Source organism: Diceros bicornis, chromosome 41, assembly GCF_020826845.1.
Source record: "Diceros bicornis minor isolate mBicDic1 chromosome 41, mDicBic1.mat.cur, whole genome shotgun sequence".
Classification (NCBI taxonomy): Eukaryota; Metazoa; Chordata; class Mammalia; order Perissodactyla; family Rhinocerotidae; genus Diceros; species Diceros bicornis.
In genome coordinates, this window is record NC_080780.1 from 8,567,237 (window position 1) to 8,593,941 (window position 26,705).

The 26,705-nt window shown below is 36.9% G+C and overlaps 1 pseudogene; it reads right to left on the reverse strand.

The window, feature by feature from the left end:
* Nucleotides 1–1,821: 1,821 nt before the first annotated feature.
* Nucleotides 1,822–2,337, reverse strand: LOC131400116 (large ribosomal subunit protein uL23-like; annotated as a pseudogene).
* Between the last annotated feature and the right edge of the window lie 24,368 nt (nucleotides 2,338–26,705).

The following is a 26,705-nucleotide window of genomic DNA, read 5'->3' on the forward strand; positions in this document are numbered from 1 at the left end:
TTGGAGGTGGTGGCTTTGGGAATTGATTAGGTCATGATAGTAGAGCCCTCATGAATGGGATTTGTGCTCTTATAAAAGAAACTGCAGAGAGCCCTTGCCCTTTCACCATGTGAGAACACAGTGAGAAGTCAGCTGCCTGAACCAGGAGGTGGGCCCCCATCAGACACCAAATCCACCAGTGCGTTGATCTTGGACTTCCAGCCTCCAGAACTACGAGAAATAAATTTCTGTTGTTTGTAAGCCACTCAGTCTATGGTATTCAGATATAGCAGCCTCAATTAAGATGGAAAAGATGGAATAATTTAGAGGGAAATTTAGTAGCTAAGGTTGAAAGAATCTTGTCTCAATACGGGGGTGGAGTGGAGTTTCAATGTGTTTCTCAGATTTTCAGATTCTCCTTTGTTGAGGGAGAGTGATGTCAAGTTCAAGGATGAGGGTTCACTGAGAAGTTCCTTTTTAAAACTAATGGATTGTAATATTGGTGGAAAATTCAAGTAAGCTTGTTGAATAGACCTGGGTTACTCAAGTAAGAGCTCAAGGTAAGTCAGTGATTTAAATTGTTAGTCACTGGTGGATAACTGAAGCTGCAGGGGCAAAATAAATTTTCTGAACAGAGTGAAAAGGAGATAGAAGTGAGCTCTGAGGAACTCCAGTATGTCAAGGTGGTGGGGAGACAAAGGAGCTAGCAAAGTACACCTTGATAACAACTGATCTCAGTAATGATCTTCAATTGCATGTTTTTTATAGACTCATTTAGAGGTCGATTTCCTCAAAGCCCTGCCTTGAAACTTGATGAGTTTTATTTAAACAGCAAGTCTTCAACGGTGAATTAAATTTATCCAAGGTACACCTGCAAAATTCATTGTTTAAAAAGTCCTCTTTTCTGAATTTCCAGGCTTCTGAATGCCGAAGCTATAACAAAGAAAAGAGAAAATGACTGGTCAAATAACCTAAGGGCATTTCTTACTAAATCTGTTTCTAAACCAGTGTGGAACCCCATGACCCGATGACCTGTTGTGGCATCATCTGGGGCTCTACCACAAGTTCTACCGCAGATTTCTGGGCAGAACTTTTCTTGTTTGATTCCCTCTGCAATTAAAGATGGAAACTTTAATGAACAACAATTATTATATGAAACGTTTCTTTTGATGTCTTCCTGAAATAAGAGGGCTAGGAAAGTCTCACTCTAGATTTTTTTCATTTATTCATTTATTTATTTTATTTTATTATTGTATCATAATTGACGTATAACATTATACTAGTTTCAGGTATACAACATAATAATTCAACATTTGTATACATTGCAAAATGATCACAACAATAAGTCTAGTTAAAATCCATCACAATACATAGTTATAAAATTTTTTTTCTTTTTTCTTGTGATGAGGACTTTTAAGATTTACTCTCATAGCAACTTTCAAATATGCAATACTTTCAAATATGCAAGTATTATTAACTAGTCACCATACTGTACAGCACAACTCCACGACTTATTTATCTTATGACTGGAACTTTGTATCTTTTGAGCCCATTCATCCATTTTGCCCACCTCCTACTCTGCCTCTACATTTGGCAACCACCAATCTGTTTTTTGTATCTATGACCTTGGTTTTTCGTTTGTTTGTTTGCATTATTTTTAGATTCCACATACATAAGTGAGATTGTACAGTATTTGTCTTTCTCTGTCTGACATTTCACTTAGCATAATGCCATGAAGGTCCATCTATGTTGTTGCAAATGGTAAGATTTCACTCTTTTTTATAGCAGAATGGTATCCCATCGTATATATATACCATATCTTCTTTTTTTTCTTTTTAATAGTGAAAAAACTTGTATTTAGAATTAGCCAGCTGGACTCAGTTTAGATGATCCCAATTTTGTTGGCAACATCCAAATCATCATAGTCAGGAGCCAGTCGAACACATGCCTTCTTCTCTCCATCAGGCCTAATCAGGGTGTTGACCTCGGCTACGTCAGTGTCATAGAGCTTCTTTACAGCCTGTTTGATCTGGTGTTTGTTGGCCTTGACATCCACAATGAACACAAGTGTGTTGTTGTCTTCTATCTTCTTCATGGCTGATTCCCTGGTCAGGGGGAACTTGATGATGGCATAATGGTCAAGCTTGTTTCTCCTAGGGGCGCTCTTCTGAGGATATTTGGGTTGCCTTCAGAGCCGCAGTGTGTTGGGGTGTGGGAAGGTGGGTGATGTGCGGATCTTCTTTTTTTTGTGGCTGTGGACGCCTTTTAGCACTGCTTTCTTGGCCTTCAAAGCCTTTGCTTTGGCTTCGGCTTTGGGAGGGCTGGGGCTTCCTTCTTCACTTTCGGCTCCATCTTCATGAAAAAGAGCATACCATATCTTCTTTATCCATTCATCCATCAATGGACACTTAGGTTGTTTCCACGTCGAGGCTGTTGTAAATAATGCTGCAATGAACATGGTGGTGCAGATATCATTTCAGTATGTGTTTTTAATTTTTTTGGGTAAATACCCAGAAGTTGAATTGCTGGATTATATGGTAGTTCTAATTTTTTGGGGGGGTGGGGAGGGGGAAGCTTCATACTGGTTTCCATAGTGGCTGCACCAATTTACATCCCCACCAACAGTACACGAGGGTTTCCCTTTCTCCACACCCTCATCAACACTTGTTATTTTTTGTCTTTTGATAATAGCCATTCCAACAGGTGTGAGGTGATATCTCATTGTGGTTTTGATTTGCATTCCCTGACGATTAGTGGTGTTGAGCATCTTTTCACGTACCTGTTGGCCATCTGTATGTCTTCTTTGGAAAAATGTCTATTCAGATCCTCTGCCCATTTTTCCAATTGGATTGTTTGGTTTTTTGCTATTGAGTTGTATGAGTTCTTTGTATATTTTGAATATTAGCCCCTTATAAGATTTGATTTTCAAATATTTTCTCGCATTCAGTAGGTTGCCTTTTCATTTTGTTGATGATTTCCTTGGCTGTGCAGAAGCTTTTAGTTTGATGTGGTCCCACATGTTTATTTTTGCTTTAGTTGCCTTTGCTTTTGGCGTCAAATCCAAAAAATCATCACCAAGAACAACGTCAAGGAGCTTCCTACCTATGTTTTCTGCTAGAAGTTTTATGGTTTTGAGTCTAATGTTCAAGTCTTTAATTCATTTTGAGGTGATTTTGTGTGTATAGTGTAAGATAGTGGTCTAGTTTCATTCTTTTGCATGTTACTGTCCAGTTTTCCCAACACCACTTGCTGAAGAGACCGTCTTTTCCCCATTGTATATTCTTGACTCTTTTGACATAAATTAATTGAACACATATACGTGGGTTTATTTCTAGGCTCTTTATTCTGTTCCATTGATTTATGCATCTGTTTTTATGTCAAAACCATACTGTTTTAGCTTTATCATATAGTGTGTAATCAGGGAGCGTAATGCCTCCAGCTTTGTTCTTTTCTCAAGATTGCTTTGGTTATGCAGGGTCTTTTCTGATTCCAAACACATTTTAGGATTGTTTGTTCCATTTCTGTGAAAAATGCCATTGGAATTTTGATAGAGATTGCATCGAATCTGTAGATTGCTTTGGGTAATATGGACATTTTAACAGTATTAATTTTTCCAATCCATTAACATGAAACATCTTTCCATTTATTTGTGTCTTCTTCAATTTCTTTTGTAAATGTCTTATAGATTTACTTTTACTGTAATAATATTTAAATAAACTAGTAAATTGATTTTATACTATATTTTGAAATATGTAATTTTGTTAAATATGATTATTTTCAACAGAATATGACATATTTGTAAAGTCTACAGGAGAGTTTCTCAGCCTCAACATTAGGGACATTTTGCATTGTGCATGTTAGCGGCATCCCTGGCCTCTACCCACTAGATGCCAGTAGCATCCCCTCCCCATAGTCATTTTAATGCAAAATAATTCCAGACATTTGCAAACATCCACGTGGGGGACAAAATCACTCCCAGTTTTGAATCAGTGGTATAAAAAATAATGATGAAATTAGCACCAGTACCCTCCACCACCCAGCCCAAGAAATGTGCCATTGCCATCACCTTGAATCCCCCATCTATCTCTCTCAGCTTTGTTACTTTTCCTCGCAAATCAGAAGAAACCAGCCTCTTGAATTCTCTGTCTTTATTATCTTAATTTTATCCATAGCTGTTTTGGGGTTTTTCACCCATTTGTTCATTTTCAAACATATTTCTTAATTGTGTATGTTATTATAATTTATAAATATTGAATCACACTATGTGTAATATTCTCTGACTTGCTATCTTCAGTTAATATTATTTTCCTGACATGTAACCATTGATAAGTGTGGCTAGACTTAATTGATTTGCATTTCTGCATAGTTTTACACAGTATGAATATACCATAACTTATTCATTCTTTCTACAATAGACACTTGAATTGTTTCTAGTTTTTTGGTATTATAAGTAATGTACCTAGGAACAATTTTGCCCTTACATATTGATAAACGTTGGCGGGGGTGTTTTCTTGGCTCTCAGAAAACTCAGAATGTGATTCTGGCCTCAGTTGAAGAAAGAATATTTTGCTTGTTTCTGCTGGTGTGACTCCATTCCTCAGTCTTTATTATTTTGGGAGGATCTAATAGATTTGCTTCTCTAGAAACAACCTTTCTCATTTGTAGAGATGCACAGTGCAAATAATGATTTGAGGAAACTCCTACGTTCTTAGAATGTAACATTACAGGTTTCCGCCACTATTTGAAAGTATAGCATTCCTATGAAATTCTTCTTAAGCCAAAATGGCATAAAGTGAAGAAGCAATTACCATTAATTTATATGGGAAAAATTTTTGAGCATCCCCAGACCCAAAATAATCTACCAAATCACACCAAATAACACATATAGAACCTAAAAGAACACTAATATATAGTAAAAGCAGGAATGATGTGATAAATACAGAGCCTATATAAAGTAGCAATAATGTCTGTACGGTGTAGTTTCACTTACCAGAATTGGGAAGACAGCGAGCACACTGGTGATGGTGGTGATGATGGGGTGTTAGGCTGAGTCGTCGAAGGTTGGGGTGGTAGGAGGTACAGGAGACTAGGGTGTAGGAGAGAGAGGAAGAGGGTCACCTATTAACATCTCCTGGTCATCTGAATCCATCAGGGCAGGAAGGTCATTAATGTCTACACCTTCTTCTAGGTCTGCCTGGCTCAGTGTCTGAGGTTGAGATTCATTGTCTGCTCTGGCTGATGTGGAAGGCTGTGATTGTTTGTTTGACTGTTTAGCCTCCATAACAGCTCGCTGCAAAACAAACAGTGAATGCTATTTTTGCTTTTCGTCTTTTTTTGTAAAAGTGAAAATCCTCTTTGGATTTCTCTCAGTTAACAAAAACAGGTACTGATGTAGGTCTTTCTTAAAAGCAAAGTGGCCTAAAGCTAACTTTTGGATAGCGGGAACCCTGAAAAACCTTGACAATCATGAACAGATAAAACCAACCATAGTCCACAGTGTTCTTTTTCTTTTCCAATTCAGTTAACGTTTAATATCTCTACCCCCACATCTTTTTTTGTGTGTGTGTGAGGAAGATCAGCCCTGAGCTAATATCCATGCCAATCCTCCTCTTTTTGCTGAGGAAGACCGGCCCTGAGCTAACATCCGTGCCCATCTTCCTCCACTTTATGTGGGACGCCGCCACAGCACAGCCTGACAAGCAGTGCGTCGGTGTGCACCTGGGATCTGAACCCGCACCGCCAGCAGTGGAGCACCACGCATTTAACCGCTATACCATGGGGCCGGCCCCTCTACCCCCACATCTTTTAACAAGTGTGTTTATTAAGGGTTAACTTTTGTTTACTTGTTACAGAAATATGCTAACAGCTGGGATGGAGAGAGAAGCACAGCACTGTCCATACTCTTAAGGAATTACAGCTAGTAATCAATAGGCTGTCCTGCTTTCTACTCCAAGAGAGAGAGTGTTACTCCTTCAGAGACTAAAAGGAGGCCAAGGAGTGTTAAAGGGCTTCAGATCGACCTGATCTTTGAGACGAAAGCAGAGTGTCCTTTTCCAGAAGAATTGGATCATAGGAGATCAAGACTTGGGAGAAAAGTCTGACTTTTAGTGTCCAAAATTTTTGCAAAGTGAATTAAATAATTCATGCTACATTATGTGATACATCAAAAGGGATTTGTAGATCAAGTTTGGTGCTTATTTGCTTATTTGCTTGTTACAGAGAGTGAGGAGAAAGAATTGTTAAATTTAAAGAAAACTGTTGCTAAAATACACCCAACATTGCCTATTATAATTTTAATATTATAACTGCTATCCATGGAAATTGCTCAGGGAATACACACCAAGTTTTTCTTTGTTTGTCTAATAGGCAACCACATAAACTGGCACCAGCTCACCTTAGGAGACTTCATCTCTATCACTTTTCTTGAATATGCCAGCCAAAGTGGATCTGCTCTCCGTTAACACTACTCATTTCATAACTCTTTCCCTTCATCTTTAAGGCCAAGTATAAGTGTCTTCTATTTCACAAGTTTTTCTTGGTTTTTCCCAACTGGAAATAATATTTTCTGCCTCTCCGATTTTATAGCACTTTGTGTTAAGTATCTCAAATTTGTTAGACTTTGTAAGCTCTCAGAGCATGTGAACAACCTAAAACACAAATGTGATCCATATTGTTTCCTTTCTTCGTAGCTGTCAAAGATCTCCACTTCCCACATGACAATCCAAGCTCTTTGTTGTGTATCATACATGATTCATGATCTGGCCCCAATCTGCTTGCAAATCCTACTACTTATATCTTCTTCACTCACAATCGACAGTTTTTTCAATGATAAGTTTCTCAAAGTCCCCCCACACCACTTTGAACCACACATCACTTTAAGCTATACCTCTGCACATTATAGGAAGAATTATTATTTGGAAGAACTATTATTATTATTCCAAAGAATTATTCTTTGGAAGAATAAGCCTGATCCTTAAACTCTTGGGTGAGAATAAAGACTTATAAGTCAAGACAGTGTCACAACAAAATCTTCATTTTCCCTATGTGTATGTGAGCCTATTGGCAACTCATTTTATGAAACAAAACTGTATTTTCCATAATTCACTAAAGACTAAATTTAGACACTTAATTCCATCAGTGACTTATTTCCAATGCCTGCAACAAACTGTGAAGTGAAGTGTAAAACTGGGTAAATTTTAATGGCCGTTATACCTCTCAAAATTCTAGGTTCTCAGCTATTTTCCACATTGTTATGAGGACAAGAACATCCTGAGAGTAGGGGTCTGAAGTGTGGAGATTGGGGTAGAGTGAAGGGAAAAGAACTGTGTGGCAATTAGAACACTGTAATTGCTAATGTCATCTATTTTAAATATGACTAAGCATAAGCATTTGCTTTGTACATCCAGTGTGGCAGGAAGTAATAGAGAGTAAAGTAGAGGTGATCTCTACTTGGCGGCCCTTTGGTCTATTTGGGGAGCATCAGGCTTCTCTTCAGCCTGTCAGAGTGCAGGTTTCTGGGTACCAACGGGTTTGTGAAACATAGCATATGCTCACAGTTCCAAAGGCTGAGCACCTGCCGCTACATTAAGTTCTGTAAGAGAAAATAAAAATTTTAAATTAAAAATATCTTCTGTGTCCTCAATTGACCCCAGATAAATTAGAAAACAAAGCTTAGTCCAGTGTGCTGTTGAATTCAAAGGAAAGATTTAACCATTAAAAGTTAGAATTTCTCAAATCAATGAAAGTATTTGTGCAAATCACCTGAAATAACATATATAAACTCACCTCAGGCTAGGAGCAGAGAAGAGGATGCCCTTGTTCCTTGTTTAGAAGCTCTGTCAAGGTAACCACCCACACGTTCTTTATTCAAGAAGCAATATCTTTAAGTGTTTCCTAAGGAGGCACTCACAGGACAAGCTGGTAAGAGTGGCCAGGGTTGGGGAAAAAGCCAAACAAAAATGAGGATTCTGTCAAGGTTTCAGTCTGACCTGTTACCCCAGAGAACTCTGGAGCACAAATTCAGCCTAAAAATGTCTCACATCTTAAGAAAAGAGAGCTGGACTTTCATATCTTCACACAGGTGTGTCGTTGACTAAAAACTGTGGCGGTGAGGTAGGAAGGAGAGGAGACACTTCTAGATTTCTACTTATCTGAGCTGCAAAGTCTCTTCAGGAGCCCTCAGACCTTCCTCCACTGAGAGTTGCATGTGCAGACTATGAGCAGCAAAATGCCCCAAAAGCTGGAGGAGGAGCTTATAGAATGGTCAAAAGGAATCCAAAAAGATTTGAGCAGATGATCAACAATATTGCTAGACATATCCAGTGCACAGACCATTTGGTGCACGTAACAGGCAATCAATACATATTTATAGAATAAATGAATAAATGCAAGACACAAAATTTACATTGGACAGTAAATGATGTGATGGTTAATTTTATGTGTCAACTTGACAGGGCCACAGAGTGCCCAGGTAGTTGGTCAAGCATTATTCTGGTTGTTTCTATTAGGGTGTTTCTTTTTTAATTGATGTTTTAATGGCTTTTAACATTGTGAAATTTTGGGTTGTACATTTTTGTATGTCTATCACCATATATATGACTCCCTTCACCCCTTATGCCCACCTCCCACCCCCACTGCCCCTGGTAACCACAGTACAGTTTTCTCTGTCCATGTGTTGGTTTATATTCCACATATGAGTGAGCTCATACAGTGTTTGTCTTTCTCTTTCTGGCTTATTTCACTTAACATAATACGCTCCAGGCCCATCCATGTTGTTGCAAATGGGACGATTTTGTCTTTTTTTATGGCTGAGTAGTATTCCATTGTATATATATATATACCACATTTTCTTAATCCAATTGTCAGTCGAGGGACACTTAGGTTGCTTCCACTTCTTGGCTATGGTGAATAATGCTGCAATGAACATAGGGGTGCATAAGCCTCTTTGGATTGTTGATTTCAGGGTCATTGGATAGATTCCCAGTAATGGGGTGGCTGGGTCATAGGGCATCTCTATTTTTAATTCTCTGAGGAATCTCCATACTGTTTTCCATAGAGGCTGCACCAGTTTGCATTCCCACCAGCTGTGTATGAGGGTTCCTGTTTCTCCACATCCTCTCCAACACTTGTTGTTTTTTGTCTTGGTGATTATAACCATTCTAACAGGCGTGAGGTGATATCTTAGTGTTGTTTTGATTTGCATTTCCCTCATGATTAGTGATGTTGAACATCTTTTCATGTGCCTATTGGCCATCTGTATATCTTTTTTGGAGAAGTGTCTGTTCATTTCCTCTGCCCATTTTTTGATCGGGTTGTTTGTTTTTTTGTTGTTCAGTTGTGTGAGTTCTTTATATATTATGGAGATCAACCCTTTGTCAGATGTATGTTTTGTAAATATTCTCTCCAAGCTGGTGGGTTGTCTGTTCATCTTAATTCTGGTTTCGTTTGTCTTATAGAAGCTCTTTAATCTGATAAAGTTCCACTTGTTTATTTTTTCTTTAGTTTCCCTAGTCTGGGTAGGCTATCAGGGTGTTTTTTGATTAGATTAACATTTAAATAGGTAGACTGAGTAAAGCAGATTGCCCTTCCTGCTGTGAATGGGCCTCATCTAAACAGCTGAAGGCCTGAATAGAACAAAAATCTGACCCTCCCCTGAGTAAGAGAGAATCTTTCCTGCCTGACTGCCTTCTAAATGGACATCAGCTTTTTCTCCTGTCTTTGGACTCAAAGGAAAACATCATTGTTCCTAGGTCTCCAGTTTGTCAGCCTTTGGAAAGGAACTACATTCCTGGGTCTCCAACTTGCTGACTCAATCTTCAGATCTTGGAATTTTCCAGTATTATTAGACTCCTTGAAGCCAAGTGTATGTCCTCCTTTGAGTAGTTTTCAGATCAAGATAAGAGATGGGCACTCCATAGTTTTGCTTTGATGGGGGCAGGGAGAGAGTAGTTCTCTTAACCATCATCCATGCTAGTGACAGGATAAGGACAATCCTCCTAAGTAGAAAATGTAACATTACTGCCCAGAGACCCTTTGATATCTCATCCAAGATCTATAGAGCTGAGAAGGAAAGGGAAAGGCAGAGATCGAATGAGTATTAGGAAGGACTCATTCTGGACAATTTTTGTGAAAATTCAGATGGGGAGTAGAGAGAAGAGGGGTAGTGATGACCATGGAGAAGTCCAGTAACGGTAACGATGGCCATAGAAGAAGCAACAGTCGTAGAAAAGCCTCAGGCAGTGACAAAAAGGCACTGCCAGCCATACTTACAGATGCACGTTGATGCTGGCAATGTCTCTGTCCTCAGTCCAGCAGGAAGGGCTGGAAGGTGGAGAAAATGAACCACCACATTTTTTCAGCAACTGAGAAACCAGAAACAGCAGAAGATAATTACATACTCAGTGAGTGTGTGCGTGAGCACGTGTGTGTGTGTGTGTGTATAAACGTGTGTGTGTAGATACTGGAAAGGAGCTTCTATCTCAGCTCTTCTGTCCCTTTGCTAACAGGATCTGAAAAAACTGCTGCTCTGTTGAGTGCAAGGTCAGGAAATCATCTGCTTATTTGTAGTATAACTAGATTCAACGTGTGAGAGACTACAGTGTCATGCCACAGCCTCTTCTCAGTGTGCCTTCCTGATCCATTGGCCCAAACTCTGCTGCAGGTCCTGCCACTGACCATAGGGGTAAAGTTGGATGGAGCTAAACTCTGACAAAACCCACAAAGACATTGCCAGCCTCTTCCCCTACGGACTGGATTCTGTTCCCATATCTCTTGCAACCCAGACAGATGTCCTCAGAAAGACACTAGGACTTTCCAGTGTCTCCAACAAGCTCCTCTACTTCTCATTGGTGATCAACACACGCACAAAGCAGTTATGCCATCCTCATTCTCTGCCATCCTCAGACACTGGTTTGAATTGCTCTCCTTTCCTTTGGGGGAATTCTGTACTACCAATGACTTAATTACCTTTGGGTCAATTCCATCAACACAACTTATTCCTTTCTTGAAGTTTTCCAGTCATGGGGTTATCAGTTACATTTGCAGCTGAAACCTTGCTTATTAAGGACACCCTCTTAGTTCTCTCCCCTCCAACACATATACCACTTCTTCCATTCCATTCCCAAGTATGAGGCAACAGTTAGATCTGTTGAGAATGAGAGAAGGAAGTGATTCAGTGATCCATTCTTATTCTGCCTTTTGAGCCGAAAGCTAGAGGGAGAGAACAATAGAGAGTTCTAGATGCTGTGACCGTTTCTGCAGCAGGGTCTGTCAAACATCCCACAGGAATCAGAGAAAGCTAATTTGTATAGATAGTTCCAGACTGTGAGGCCAAAGTCTCTGACAGTTGTATCTCTGAATTCCTAATCTTCCATTAGAGCAGGAAAAGCTATCTTATAAGAAATTTTCTACATATTAAAATCAAAAAAGTAAAAACTTAAGTCCTAAAGCCCAACTGTAAGGAAAAACTTAACATTTTAATGTTTTTTGGACAAAAGTAGTTCTATGGCATTGGAATATGAGTCAACTTGATTAATAAAACATATTGATTTTAAAAAATTGTTTTTGAATATTTTCCTTCTGAGATTTCCCTACACTGTCAAAATTGATTTCTTAGTCCTCATAGTATTCCTGCATGGAACACATGAAGATATCTTCTGAATTTCAACGTTTTCCAGTTAACTAGAATGCCACGATTTAGGTCTGTCTAAGAAAAAGAATGATCATATAAAAATAGTAATAATACAAATTAATATAAAAAGGAAGTCATTCTCTCCTGATCCTATACGTTGTGGTTGAAGCGCCATTCTATGGAATAACTACTTTTTTCTTAAAAAAAGAAGTCTTTTCATTGTGATCATACAGATCCTTTATTTTTTTAAAAATCTAAATTACCAAGTGCTGATAAAGAAGATAGCTTCCATAGGTTTATCATCTTTCTTGTTTTGTCAAGAATATTTTCTTATATAAAGAGTTGGTTGGTTAAATAAACAATGGCATACCTTTGTAGTAGAGAAATTCGAGCAGCACTAGTGTTGACTAAGTGCTTCCTTCCTGCCAGATCCTGGTTTATGTTTTTTACCTATTAACTTAGTAACCCTATAAAGGTGGTACTATGATTATTTAGTTTACTGTAAACCAGCTTTAAATGCTCTAAATAGACACCAAAATACAAAGTAGAGAGGTCATTAGGTTAAGCCAAACTTATAAGGCTCGGTGCTTTCCTAAACCAGGAATCTTTCTTTAGGAGGATGGGCTGGCAATTGTTAAAAGGGCTACACTCAGGGTGTGGCTATCACAAGTGGCTCAGCTTTCCTTACTTTGATCAACACCAGAGGCATTACCAGTTAATATACTGACTGTCAGAGGTGGATTTCTGTCGTCATCAATATGATAAATATTTGAAATGGTGGTCTCGGTACTAAAATTATGACACTCAAGATATGACGATTAGATAAAGTATTTCCCTGTCTTACCTAAACAGAGCATAAGAATTTAGTGAGCCTAATACCTGTTCCTTTAGTTTGGGTGCTGTATTAATCAGCGTTCTCCAGAGAAACATAACCAAGAAGATACCGGATACAGGATATAAACGGAGGGATAGATAACATACATACAAGCATACATTTTAAAGAATTGGCTCATGTGATTGCAGAGGCTGAGCAAGTCCAAAATCTGACAAGGTAGGCCATCAAGCTGGAGACTCAGGAAAGAATTGCAGTTTGAGTCCAAAGGCAGTCTACTGTTGGAACTCCTTCTTGCTCAGGGGAGGTCAGTCTTTGTTCTAGTCAGGCCTTCAACTGATTGGATGAGGCCCACACACATTACGGAGGGCAATCTACTTTACTCAAAGTCCACAGATTTAAATGTTAATCTTATGCAAAAAACACTTTTTTAGAAACATCCAGAATAATGTTTAACCAAATATCTGAGCACTGTGTCCCAGCTAAGTTGGCATGTAAAATTAACCATCACAGGCACCTACCTAGGTATCACATCGGAGGATTTCTCATTTACTGATGCAGACTCTAAGGACCTACAATATTGCTTCACAATATTGGAATTATCTTTCATGTGAGATTTTGTGATTGTAGTACATGAGATGACAGAGTGATGGGACTGCCATGTGCGTGCATCAGGATATATGAATTGTTTTATGTCCGCTCGGAAATAAAATATACCTGTATATATACTGTGTGGAAACGCTTAGACTGAGAATTGCTTTTATTTTAACCTGATAGTGAGATTATGGATACTAAACAACACATGTCCACCACAATTTGGCAGTATCATTATGTATCAAGAAACCCAAGATTTGTGCTAGTTCAAATTGGCTTTGGAGAGGTTAATGATATTTATTGTTCCCGTTTTACATAAAATGAGGTCTAGAAAGGTTAACTAATGTAGCCAATGTAGAAAGCTAATTAACCGAAGTAGCAGGATCTAGACATTAGCTGTAAACTCCAACTTCTGCAATTTCAGTCATGATGCTACACCTTTGTGGACACTACATTTCATAAGAATATATACTAAGGAATAATATGCATAATAGATTTTTAAATGAATATAACAAGTTACAAAGTTTTATGACACTTGATATACAAAGATATTGAGAGATGTTGTCTCTGTGTTCAAGGGATTAAGAGTATTCAAGGTTTTTTCTTTCTTTGTATATTCTAAATTTCTTATAACAGATGTGTATTTCCTTTGACATTAGTATATCAAACAAAAATTATTTTAAACATAGGTGAGGGTTTATATCAATTTAAAACACATATAAAATTCATGCCATAGAAACCTTTTTTTTTGTTTTAGCAAAGTATTGCCAAACGTGTAAGAAGATGAATAGTTTATCAAGGGGCTTTTTTCTTGAGCATAGTTTTCATTAATTACTGCAAAAATTCTATCTGAATATTTCTACTGTGAGGAAAGCTACAATTTTCTAAGAGAAATGTTTAAGTATTTTCTGCTGGAGGTAGACAGCAACCAGGCAGGTACCTAACTGGAATGTTGCAGGTTGGCCCTGATTATGCTTGGTGATCTCAGGGCTGGAGAGAACCCTGGGTGGTCCTTTGCCCACAGGAAGAGTCTGTGGCTCCTGCACTGGAAAGCAGATGGAAAAGGTGATCTCCCGCGTCTTTCAACTCAGCTTAGAGGAAGATTGTAGTTATAGAGAAACGTCTGAGCTAAATGATTTATAGTCATTCAGCTTAATTTCAAGGGCATACAATTTATTTCCTCACAGTTTTAATTTAATTTAACAGAATAATATTTATGGTAGTCATAGAGGGGATTTGTTATTCCAGAACATGTGATTTGTCACTTATAGTTTCCAATCCTTTGTTGATATATAAACAACATTTCTCTTGCACCCATAATCACATGACCTTAGATATGCTTCACGTAATTATATGCTAAGCAACTTAATTAGATTATTTGCTAAATTATGGTATGAAAAATGTTAGAAAACTTTCCAAGATAGATGACAGCATATTTGACCTTACTTCTATCATGGAGTTTTAAAGTATAAAATCGCGCTTGCTTTGGTTCCAGTGTGTATACCCTGTATAAAATCCCTTAAGACAGAACTCAATATAATTATCCTGAATTTATGATATGCTTATCTTTTTTGGCATTGATTTTGCAGTCTTTTGTTGGCATTATATCTTTTTCTTAGTGTTCGTAAAAACTTTTGTATTTGGGGGGCTGGCCTGGTGGCATAGCAGTTAAGTGCGCAGGCTCCACTGTGGCAGCCGGAGGGTTCGCAGGTTCGGATTCCGGGCGAGCACCCACGCACTGCTTGTCAAGCCATGCTGTGGTGGCGTCCCATATAGAGTAGAGGAAGATGGACATGGATGTTAGCCCAGGGCCAATCTTCCTCAAGCAAAAAAGAGAGGAGGATTGGCAGATGTTAGCTCAGGGCTGATCTTCCTCACCAAAAAAAAACAAAAAACAAAAACTTTTGTATTTTGCATATATAAAAATGCACATTTTTGGCATACAGTTCTATGAAATATTACAAATGCAAAGATTTGTGTAACCAACACCACAGACAGAATGAAGAACAATTGCAGCGCCCCTAAGAATTCCTCATGCAGCCCCTTAGTGTTCAGAACTCCCCTCCTCTAGCTCCTGCCAACCATTGATCTATTCTGCTTTGATATATTTTGTTTTCATTATATAATTTCCTTTTATTTTGTGCTACTTAAAATTCTTCTTAATATAGGTAAAATAAAAATACAAATAAATGGAAATAAACTCAGGAGAACTTTTTACATAAACTTGAGACAAAAATGTATGTTACTTGCCACAGAGAACAAACATAAATTTAATACAGTGTCCTTATTTATGCAGGTTCCAAGGTTTGATAAAATTGTTACTGTCATCATGGCACCATAATCCTGCAATCACATTTAACCACCTTCAATGTACTGTGAACAATGCACAATTTGTTGTTGTTGTTGTTAAAACTTTTATTTTGAGATAATTGTGGATTCACATCCAGTCGTAAGAAATAATATAGACAGATCCCTTGTACATTGTGGAATATAAAGAATACAATTAAACCTGAAATGGCCCTCAAAGTCCAAGTTTATACATACAAGATGGAGTCAAAATTGACAAACCTCCCAGCTATAACAGGAAAGAGAGATTTTATAAATTTATCTCAGTGAAATCCTCACATCCCTGTAAATACTTTTACCCTGTACATGACGGTGTACATAAAACAAAACAAAACTCCCACAATATTACAAAGAAAAAGTAGAATTTGGTTTATGATTTCAACTAGAAATTTAAAAAAATGCTTCACAGCCTAATGGAGCCTACTTATTTTAGTCATACTGTAGTTGGAATAACTGAATAATTTGAATGACAATAATTTTAATGATTATACTTAACACAAACCCCTTCGTTCACTAAACTTTAGAAAGGCTCCTATGAACCTTCCTTTTGACTAGGGCTTAACCTTAGCCTTCTATGTCCATCCTTGCTGAGCCCATATTTTAGCAAAGAATCCTTCTAAGTCAGTTGAGCCAGTCCTCCACATTGATGCCTGGTCAAGACCCTCACCCTCAACCCTTGATGTCTAAGGCCTGGCCCTCCCTGAGCAAGAATCCTGTTAGGCCAGTTTAGCAAGAATCCCTCTATCCTTGATGTTCCTCTTAGTAATTTCTATCCACTAACCCCCTCACATTGCTCATTGTCTATAAATCCCCAGCTGTCTTTGCTGTACTCAGAGTTGAGTTCAGTTTCATACTGAAGTCTCTCTCCCCTACTGCAGTAGACCAAATAAAATCTGTCTTGCTGTTTTTAACAAGTGTCCACTTCACAATTTTTTTACATATTTTAATGGATATTGGCATGGGACTTTTCATGCATTGGTTTTGACTGAGTAATAACTGAGTACCAAACGGAGTGTGATCAAGACCCTCCTCTCAATGACCAACAAGCAGATTTATAAAAGGAATAGTTCTAGAAACCTGTTGGAACTCCTGAAGCCCTTTGTCACCTCAAGAAAGGAGAGATTTTGTGAGAATGATATCCTTGGATAAAGCTGTTCTGGGAGCTTCTTTGTACTTTTGAGACAGGCAGTATGCCCCCCCTTCTCTACCCTAGGCTTTCATTGTAGGCAAAGACCGAGGAAAGAAAGAAGTGAACCTCCACCATCGCCCTCCTCTTTTTACTTACTTCTTGTTGTTTAAAACTTTTATTTGAGATAATCTTAAATTCACATCCAGTTGTAAAAAATAATACACTTTATCCAGTTTAATTTTACCAGGCAATGGTAACATTGCAAAACTTCAGTACAGTATGATAACCAGGATATTGATGTTAATACAAACCATGGATCTCATTCAGATTTATCCAGTTTTACTTGTACTCATTTGTGTGTGCATTTAGTTTTACACTATTTCTTATAACACCTTCATTGAGATGTAACTCACATACCATAAAATGCACTCTTTTTTACATGTACAATTCAGTAGTTTTTAGGATATTCAGAGTTGTTCAACCATCACTACTATTTCATAACATTTTAATAACTCCAAAAATAACCCTATATCCATTTACTAATTTCACTCGTAATTTCTCCCTGTCACCAACCCCTACCCCCCAACCTGTAATGTATATTTTGTCTCTATGGATTTGTCTATTCTGAACATTTCATATTAATGGAATGTTACAACATATAACCTTTTGTAAGTGACTTATTTCTCTTAGATAATGTTTTCAAGGTTCATCCATGATGTAATATGTATCAGTACCTCATTTCCTTTTATGGCCAAAAACTATTCTAGTTATAGATACACTGCATTTTGTTTATTCATTCATCATTTGATGAGGATTTGAATTGTCTTTACTTTTTGGTTATTATGAATTATTCTGCTGTGAACATTAATGAATTTTTGTGTAGATACATGTTTTCATTTCTCTTGGGTATATGCCTAGGAATATAAATGCAGGGTCATGTGGTAAGTCTGTGGCTAACCTTTTGAGGAACTGCCAGACTGCTGCCAAAGCAACTGTACTATTTTACAATCTCATCAGCTGTACTGTTATGAGGGTTCTAATTTATCCAGATCCTTGCCAACCTTTGCTATTGTCCATCTTTTTGATGATAGTCAAACTAGCAGGCGTGAGGTGGTAGCTCATTCTGGTTTTTATTTGCATTTCTCTGCTGGCTAAAGATATTGAACACAAGTTCATGTGTTTATTGGCCATTTGTATTGTCAACTTCTTAAAAAATAAATTGGACATTTGTTTTACCCATAAGATGAGTTTATATGGGAGCAACCAAAAGAATTGCAATTTGAGATATGCAGGCTATGGTGGACCAGAGGCAAACCTGGAGAAACAAAAGAAGGGACTGGATTTTATAGAGGAAAACAGGAAGTTGAGAGGGGCTGTAATAAACAAAGTGTCTATTGGAGGAAACTGGAAGTCCAAAGTGTAGAGGCTTTTCATTGGTTAGGTTGCTATGGCCTCTGATTGGCCAAGCTTTTGCCAGGTGAGGAGAAAACTCTTTCTTCCTCCTGTTGGGTGGTCAAGTACAAAACACCTTCCTGTTGGAGATGCAAGCATAGTCTCTTCCTGGTTAGAGTAATTGACAATGTAGGATAGGGTGTGAGAGCTCCCCCTGCAGGCCTTCTTGACTCCAACTTCGTTGAGGTTTCTTTCATTAATTTTACATTTTCCCCTCTTGATCAATATCTTTCTCCAAAAGCACCACTGATCAAGTCAGGTCTTCTAAATTTGGTAGCCTTCATCCCTCACTGCCAGGAAGGACCTTTTCTGGTTGTCATGTTCCACATCAGAGAGGAAAAGCACAAACCAGAAACCATTGAGGCCACATTTGAGTAACAAGGAAGGGTAGAAGGGAGAACTCTCAGCCATTTTTTATCTAAAGTCTATATTTTTCCGAAGTTGTAGCACTGGAAATCATCTCGAGTGCTGGGATAGCATTGCCTTATTAGGTATGTCATCTTTACAAAATTTTGACAGGCAACAAGTACAGAACTTTACAAGAAGTATTTAGGATAAGATTAGGAGCAATACTATAAAACAAGTTTGCAGAATGATTCTAAACCAAGAGCCCAGACCCTGAAGGTATCCTGCTGAAAAAAATCAAAAGACAGTTGATCGTCAGGTGAAATTTGTTGTATCCAATATGCTCACTCTCTCATTTTATGTAATTGGGTATCTACTTCCCCAGTGGCATTTATCTATCTGCAACAGGAGGTGTTCACCACTGCACATACACTTCCTTGTTCAGCAAGTAGATAATCAAGGGCTATACAATCATCCAAAACTTCCTTGGCCAATGTGTTAAGCGACCATTGCTGAGCTGAAACTGCTTTGGCTGCAGAGTTGGCCAACTCTTCTAGTGTCAGGGAGAGATTCCTGACTATTTGTTCATTGGCATTCACTTCATTCCATGAAAAGAAAGCTCTCCCCGGGCCGGCCCCGTGGCTTAGCGGTTAAGTGCGCGCGCTCCGCTGCTGGCGGCCCGGGTTCAGATCCCGGGCGCGCACCGAAGCACCGCTTCTCCAGCCATGCTGAGGCCGCGTCCCACATACAGCAACCAGAAGGATGTGCAGCTGTGACATACAACCATCTACTGGGGCTTTGGGGGGAAAAAAATAAATAAATAAAATTATAAAAAAAAAAAAAAAAAAAGAAAGCTCTCCCTATGGAGGCAAACGCAGAATCATGTACATCTCCTGGAAGTTCTCATAAGGGCGTTTTAGAGGTTTAATAGGACAGACCAATGAGAGGCCTCTGTTCTGTTATGTATAGAGAATATAACAGTCAAACCAGCAGAGGTACAATGTCCTCTATCCTCCAGCTATCAAGGCAATGAGTTGCCCAAGCATAAAAGCCATTACCAAAACTGTCGCATATGAAGGTTTAACCAGCAGATGTACGTAAGGCTCCTGCATAAGTGATGGTATCTATAGACTCATTCATTGGCATGTAGGCATTAGCATCATTAAACCAAGGCTCAGCCATAATGTTACATACCAAGAAGTTACCTAAATATAGAGGTATGTCAAGAAATTTACAAATGGCCCAATTTACACTGGCTTCCTTGTAGAATTTTTTATACAAATATTAAGATCTTGTTTTCCCCTCCTAAGATTAGGTTAAATTAAAACAATGAATAAGTTTAGGCACACCTAGTACCCTGACTCTGTAAAATAGGCCTGTAGTACAATTTAAACAGACAACAGCATCTGGAATCCTAATGAAATTATGTATAGCATAAACTAAGGGGTCATTACTATCTAGGACAGACAAAGGATTCTGATGGCAAATCCAAAAATCAAAGAGGTTTCCCCCTTTCACAATAGATTCTAAAATGCAGACAAGGGCATTGTCCTTCCAAGAAAAAGAGGAAGAAAATGAAGTAAGAAGCAGCAGTGAGAAAAGGATATACAGGCCTGGTCTTATCACCTTGGGAAAGCTGTCTGCCTCAGATGTTGGCTGCTTCTATTCCTAGTCAATTTGATGTGGAGGTCTTCAGCATTTGTAAAACACCAGATGTCACGTAGAGTATTCTTTAGCTGTGAGATGTGTACCCAAGGCCTGAGTCCCTGATGTCTGCCTGCCATCAGGGTAGGAAGGATGACCTGATATAGTCCCTTCCAAGGAGATTCAAGGGCAGTGTTGTTACTGATTTCAAATGGGAAGGGTGGGAGAAAATTGGAAACATTAGTTTGGAAAGTCGTACCCAGACATTTCAGGAAACTAGAAGAACTTAGGATCCAGTCCAAATTACAGGTATATAACAAAACCTTAAAGACAATTAATAGGACTAAAATTTAATATCTACAAAGGTGCAAACATAATTTCTCTCTCCACAGTTACCTGTATTTTGATTAAAGAAAATCAAAGTTACTAATTTGTTTGTATTAAACTTGTAAATTAAATATTTAATTAATTAAATATTAATTAAACTATTAATTAATACTTTAGTATTTTACCTTGTTTGGAAAATAATAAAGATATTTAATAAAATTCTGTCATTTAATTTAACTTAGCAAAACTCTAAAGTTTCAAGCTACTAAAAAGATTTTAGAAACTATTTTTCAAGCATACAATACATAAAACATATTATGGCACTCAAATATTCTTACCCATTTTCATTTATCGAAATCATTTGTTCCCAACAATTGTGTTTACATTACTCATGAAAACTTCATGTGACATTAAAGCAATTAGTGATCATCTTGTTATTTCTTTTTTTGCTAACAAATTTTGTAACAGAGATAACGTGAACTTAATAAACCAAGGTAGAATGACAGTTATAGGTCTGCATTATAGTCAGTGCTGATAACTCGAAAGACATGCCTGTTTCAATTAAACCAAAAACCTTAAGCTAGCTTTTAATAATTAAAGATTAATCCTAAAACATAAACTTGAAAGGCATTTGGGTTAGTTTCTATTATATTTCTGAGATTTAGGAATACTTAATTTATAAGCACTTAATTCCAAGCCAATTAAATAGAGCTTTTTTACAATTTAATTTTGGTAATACCATCCTGAGGTGAAAAATAATATCACATATATATATATCATACATCCATAGACACATAGACAGACTTAAACAGAGATCTTACAGATTTTGTTTTAAAACAAACACTAAGTTTACCTGCTCAGATGGCAAAAGAGTTTTATTTTAATCAAAGATTTTTGTTTATTTTTATTTGCATGCTGCCAAATTCTAGAATTATTTTCCCCTTTTGAGAGAAAGAAAATTCCAGTATGATATTTTTCTAAGAAATCTCAGCCTAATAAATGAACAAGGAGTGGAGGTGAAGAAGAGAGGAAAACGGCATTGTGCGGGAAGCCCGAGACAAAGGAGCCAGAGGAGACAAAAAGATGGCACTGGGGGCAGGGCCTGAACACAAGACGGCCACCACATATACAGAGACAAAGAAGGGGGAGGAAAAAAAGAGACTTTAGAAGCCATTTTGGCTTCTTTCAATTGTTTGTTTGCCTTGGTTAACTTAGAACTAGTATTTTGCAAAGAGGTGATTTTGTAGTGTGGGTACATTTGGAAGCCTGCAGGTACCAATTAAAATAGGCATATCATTCAGTTTGTTTTATTTTAGAGCTATGGTCTTTCAATTTGCTTTTAAGAAAAATACATTTGGGGAGATCAAAAGTTCCTGATAATGGTCATTTTAAGTCTGGACTACTCTTGGCCTGTTTGGCTCACTTAGTTACAATTGTGCATGTGGGGGCCCATAGTTCTTAAACATATACCTGTCTATGGTCCCTGAAGGAGCACTACCTTCAGGACATTTAGATGACTGGGATCCCATTTCTTAAATTCTGAAAATCTGAAAAAGTTGCTAGAGTTCTACTCCTGATTCCAGAAGGAATCATAAAAATGGAAAAAGATTCCTGGATTCCCAGCTAGCCCAATCCCCAAAAGGAAACTTGCTGCCATCCACTTTATAAAATAACTGAGTGTTCACCAAGTACAAAGCCTTAAATCTAATGACAAATCTTTGAACTGGAAATGACAAAGTCCCTCCCTGGAAAAATCAAAGACTTTCTTGGTCCTGAATAAAGTTGGAGAGCTCAAAACACAAGGGGAGAGGAGCACAGAATCCGAGAGGAGACTGACCAAACTGAAAGTAGGCAGTAACTCATGGAAGCAATGAGCACAAAGGGCTTGGTGTGGGCACCTCACTCAACTCTGGGGGCCACTGTCTCGCAGGAATTGCCGCCTTTGGACCCCAATTCTGACACCAAATATATGAGCTTAAAAAGTAAATTGGACAGTTGTTTTATCTGCAAAAAGAATTTATTCAGTAACAACCAAAAGAATTGCAATTTGGGAAATGCAGCTTATAGCGGACCATAGGCAAATCCAGAGAAACAAAAGAAGGAGCTTGCATTTACAGAGGAAAGGGAGGAATAAGGAGAGTTTGTAATAAACAGAGTCCATTGGAGGAAACTGAGAGTCCAAAGTGTAGAGGCTTTTTATTAGCTGAGTTTCTACATTCTCTCATTGGCTGGGCTGTTGCCACGTGGTAAGAGAAATCTTCCTTCCTTCTGCTTGGTAGTAAGGTAGAAAACAGCTTCCTGTTGGATATGTAAGCATATGTCTCTTCCTGTTTGAGTAACTGATGATGTATGATACAGCATGAGAGCTTTTCCTGCAGGCCTTCCCAATTTCAATTTAGTTGAGGCTTCTTTTATTAATTCTACAGTATTTGATATATTTTCTTTGGAAAAATATATAAAATCATTTTTCCACTTTTAAAATGAGATTATCTGTCTTTTAATGTTAAGTTGTAATAGTTATTTACATAGTCTGGATACTAGGCTTTTATCAGATATATGATCTGCAAATATTTCTCCCATTCTGTCAGTGGTCTTTTTTACTTTCTTGATAGTTATCTTTGGGGAATAAAAATTCTTAATTTTGAAGTCCAATTTTTAAAATTTTTGTTTAATTTTCTGCTGTGTTTTTGATGTCATATCTAAGAAACCGTTGCCTAATCCAAGATGATAAAGATTTATACCTAAATTTTCTTCTAAGAGTTTTATGTTTTGAACTATTATGTATAGAGCTTTTTATCTATTTTAAGTTAATTTTGCTTGTGATGTAAGATGGGGTCCAACTTCATGTTTTGCATGTGGCTATCCAGTTGTCCCAGCACTATTTATCAAAAAGACTATTATTTGTCCATTGAATGGTCTTGGTACACTTATTAAACATTAGTTGACCAGTTGTATAAGCTTATTTCTGGGCTCTCAGTTCTATTCCACTGACCTATATGTCCACAGTTTATACCTATATCATGATATTTTAATTATGTATCTTTGTAGTGAGTTTTAAAGTCAGGAAGTATGTGTCCTGCAACTTTGTTTTGCTTTTTCAAATCTGTTTTGATTCTCTGAATCTCTTGCATTTCCATGTGAATTTTAGGAGCAGCTTGTCAATTTATGCAAAAAATAAACAAAAAAAGTCTGCTGAAACTTTGATAGGTGTTATATTGACTCTAGAGTCTTTAGATGAGTATTGTCATCTTAAATTAGTATCTTCCAATTTGCTTACGTTTTCTTCACTTTTTTCAGCAACATTTCATAGTTTTCAGGGTAAAGTCTTGGCCTTCTTTTGTTACATTTAGCCCCAGGCATTTTATTGCTTTTGATGCTGTTGTGAATGAAATTGTTTTCTTAATTTACTTTTTGGATTGTTTTACTGCAAGCATAGGAGTAGGAGTGATTTTTTTAAATGCATTATGTATTCTGATGCCTTTCTGAACTCTTTTTTTTTTTTAGTTTTAATAGATTGTTTTCAGCAGATTCCTTAGGATTTTCTTTATATAAGATCATGTCACCTGTGAATACAGATAGTTTTGCTTCTTACTTTCCCATATGGATGTCTGTTATTTCATTTTCTTATATAGGTGCCCTGACTTTAATCTCCATTACAATGTTGAAATAAATTGATGACAATGAACATCTTTGTATTCTTCTTGATGTTAGGGTCAAATAATTTAGTCTTTCAATAATAAGTATGATGCTAGTTACTTTTCGTAGATTCCCTTTATCAAGTTGAAGAGGTTCTCTTATATTCCTAGTTTGTTGAGTGTTTTCTATTGTAAAGATGTGTTGAATTTAGTCAAATGCTTTTCCGATGTATTGATTATTTTTTATCCCTTATTCTATTCTATTGAGGTGGTGTTTTATATTAATAGATTTTTTAATATTAAACTAACTTTGCATTCCTGGGGTAAATTCTACTTGTTTATGGTGTATAATCCATTCTTTATGTTATTTGATTCAGTTTGCAAGTATCACGTTGAGCATGTGTACATCTATATACAGAAGAGACTTTGGTTGCAGTTTTTATGTGATGTCTTTCTCTGGTTTGGAAAGAATTGATGTTAATTCTTTTTTAACTGTTTGGTAGAATTCAGTAGTAAAATCGTTGGGTTCTAGACTGTTTTTTGTGTGAATACTTTTAACTGCTAATTTAATATCTTGTCTTCTTATAGGTCTATTTAGATTTTCTATTTTTCCTGAGTCAGATTCATTAGCTTGTCATTCTTAGAATTTGCCAATCTTTTAGAGGCGATTTAAATTGTTGACATATATTTTTCCATACCATTTCCTTATAAACTTTTTAGATTTCTGTATGATTTGTGTTAAAGACTCTCTTTCACTTCTGATTTTAGTAACTTGAGTCTTTTTTTTTTTGTGGTATGTTTGCCTAAAGGTATGTCAATTTTTTCAATCTTTTCTGAGTCCTAGTTTTTTGTTTTGTTGATTTCCTCTATTTTTTTCATATTAGTTTCCATTCTAATCTAATCTTTGTTCTTTTTTTAGTCTTCGTTTTTTCATACTTTGTGCTTATTTTGATTTTACTTTTCCAGTGTCTCAAGGGGAAAGGTTAGGTTACCTATCTGAGATCTTCCTTTTTCCTAATATTTGTGATTACAGCTATAAATTTTTCTCTAAGTATTGCTTTATCTACTTCCCATAAGTCTTAGTATGTTGTACCTTCACATTTATTTGTCTCAAAATATTTTCTGATTTCTATGGTCACTTCTTCTTTGACCTATTTGTTATTTATGATAGTGTTATTTAATTTCCACGTATTTGTGAATTCCCCAAATTTCCTTCATTATTTATTTGTAACTTCACTCAATTGTGGTCAGAGAATATACTTTATGTGACAAAAATCCTTTTAAATCCATTGAAACTTTTTTTATGGCATAGCACATGGCCTGTAGGGAAGGACCATGTGTACATGAGGAGAATATATATTCTGTTGCTGTTGGATGGAGTGTTCTGTAGATGACTGATGTGTCTATTTAGTTTACAATGTCATTCAAGTCTTCTACTTCTTCATTGATCTTCTGTCTTGTTCTCTGTCCATTATAAAAGTGGGGCTTGAAATAGGGTTTGAAGTCTCCAACTATTTTTTTAATTCTTTAATTTTTTTATTTGTCCATTTATCCTCTCTGTCTTTCTTCATGTATTTTGGGGCTTTGTTGTTACATGAGTGTATGTTTGTAATTTTTTCTTTTATGGATTGACATTTTTGGCATGACAAAATGTCCCTCTTTATCTTTAGTAACATACTTTTTTAAAGTCCATTTTGCCTGATATTAATATAGCCACTTCAGCTCTCTGGTTATACCTGAAAAATATTGCAACATTTTTCTCTTCCCTTCATCATTTGTTTTAGTGTGTTTTTTTGTTTGTTTGTTTTTCTGGCTACTTTCAAGACTTTTTTTTTGTCTTTTTTCTTCACACATTCAATTACAATGCGTCTTTGCATGAATTTTTGGGGTTTATCCTATTTGGAATTCAATCAGCTTCTTGATTCCATAGGCTTATGCCTTTCTTCTCTTTTGGGAAGTTTCCAACCATAATTTCTAAGAACATTTTTTCAGTCCTACTTTCTCTTTCCTCATTTCCTTAGACTATCATTGTGCAAATGTTAACTCTTTGGTTATTATCTCAACGTCCCTGAATCTCTGTTTATTTTTCACATCTAGTTTCTCTCTTTTCTTTTTACTGGGTAAGTTCACTTGCCTATCTTCACGTTCATTGATTCTATGCCCTTTTTCACTGTATTATTGCAACCATCCAGTCAGTTTTTTACTGCAGTGATTTTATTTTTCAGTTCTAAATTTCCATTTGGTTCTTTCTTTCAATTTCTATTTCTTTTCTGGAGTTTTCTATTTTTTTTCATTATTTCAAGAGAACCTGTAATTTCTTATTGAAACATTTTTATGTTGGCTGTTTTAAAATCTTAGTCCAATAATTCCAACATCTGATTCATCTTGATGTTGTTGTTTGTTCATTGTTTTATCTCATTCAAGTTGTGAATCTCCTGGTTTAATAATTTAATGCTAATTTTTTTCTATTGTATCCAGGTCATTTTAGATATAATATTATGGGTCTCAGGATCCTATGTAAACTAATTTTTTTAATAGTTCTTTGTTGTAGTATACAATTCAAGATTCATTCTTGCTAGGTTCCACCTACATCACTCCATTTAAAGTGGAGTACTAACTCACACTGTTTCATTGCAAGTGGGCATAGTGGAAGTTTAGCTCCTTTCTTATCCTTGATGACACCTTTAAAGTAGGCCACCTACTCACACTGACTCATTGACTCTGAGTTGAGGTGTAAGCTCAGATTCCCTCTGGTCCTTGCTTACACCAGAGAGAGTGCAGGAGGAAGGCTGA